The following is a 1098-nucleotide window of genomic DNA, read 5'->3' as shown; positions in this document are numbered from 1 at the left end:
TAAAATTTTTTAAAAAGGGGGAACAGGTGGGGTGCCTGGGTGGCTCAGTTGTTAAGCATCTGCCCTCGGCTCAGGTCATGATCCCGTGGTCCTGGGATTGAGCCCCGCATCGGGCTCCCTGCCCCTTGGGGAGCCTGCTTCTCCCTCTCCCACTCCCCTTGCTTGTGTTCCCTCTCTAGCTGGCGCTCTCTCTGTCAAATAAATAAATAAAATCTTTTAAAAAATTAAAAAGGGGGGGACAGGGTGAGGAGTGTGATTCAGGCTTGAGGGAACAATTTATGCAAATGAGAGAGAACCTGGGACTGAGAACCATTCAGTGGTTTATAGAGTTGTGCCAAATAATGCCCCTAATTTGCTAAAATCCTTCATCGCTCATTTCCAAATTCAGGAAGGGATGTGAGTATGGACACAACCTTGGGCCAAATTCAAACAAACTCTTTACTTGATAACCACAGAGCTCCAATCTAAATTAGGCTATCTGAGCCCACCATCAACACTTCATTGCAGGTGTTCATATGCCTCTCTTGCCATTCAATCAGTCTATCAGCAAGGCCAGTGCTAGATTCCAGAAGAATAACAGGGCTCCAGTTGGCTCCCCAGGGGAGTAGTGGAGGCAGTGTCTTCCATATCTCTGAATCCCACACCGAATCCAGCTCAGTGCTTTGGGAGCACAGAGGTACCATTGTTCTATATTCTACTAAACATAGAACAAAAAGAAAAATTCATCTGATGGCGTAATTACTATCTCGACCCACATCCTCCGCATTGCCCATCCTTACCCCCAACCCCTCCAGTGCGGCACATCAGGGCACTCCTCCTCCCTCTTTAGACTCTGCCACTTTCAAATGCCAAGGAGCTCCACGCAGATAAAAGTATAGCTTTGTGGATAAAAGCAGAAGCTTCAGATTCAGAATAATCTAGGTGGGATCCTTTTATTCGCTTTCTGATACAGAGCAAGTCACTCAAGCTGTGGCAGCCTCAGATTCCTCTGTATCTAAAATGAGAATAATAACAGCTCTTTCACTGGGATCTGTTGAGTGAACGTAACCGGGCTAAGAATAGTAAACGAGACGTCTATGTAAGGATATTATCACGTTG

This window comes from Mirounga angustirostris, unplaced genomic scaffold (genome assembly GCF_029215605.1).
Source record: "Mirounga angustirostris isolate CCGP_5_RB_7025 unplaced genomic scaffold, mMirAng1.0.hap1 SCAF_13, whole genome shotgun sequence".
Classification (NCBI taxonomy): domain Eukaryota; kingdom Metazoa; phylum Chordata; class Mammalia; order Carnivora; family Phocidae; genus Mirounga; species Mirounga angustirostris.
The sequence above is the reverse complement of the archived record's forward strand: the minus strand, read 5'-3'. Positions refer to the sequence as shown.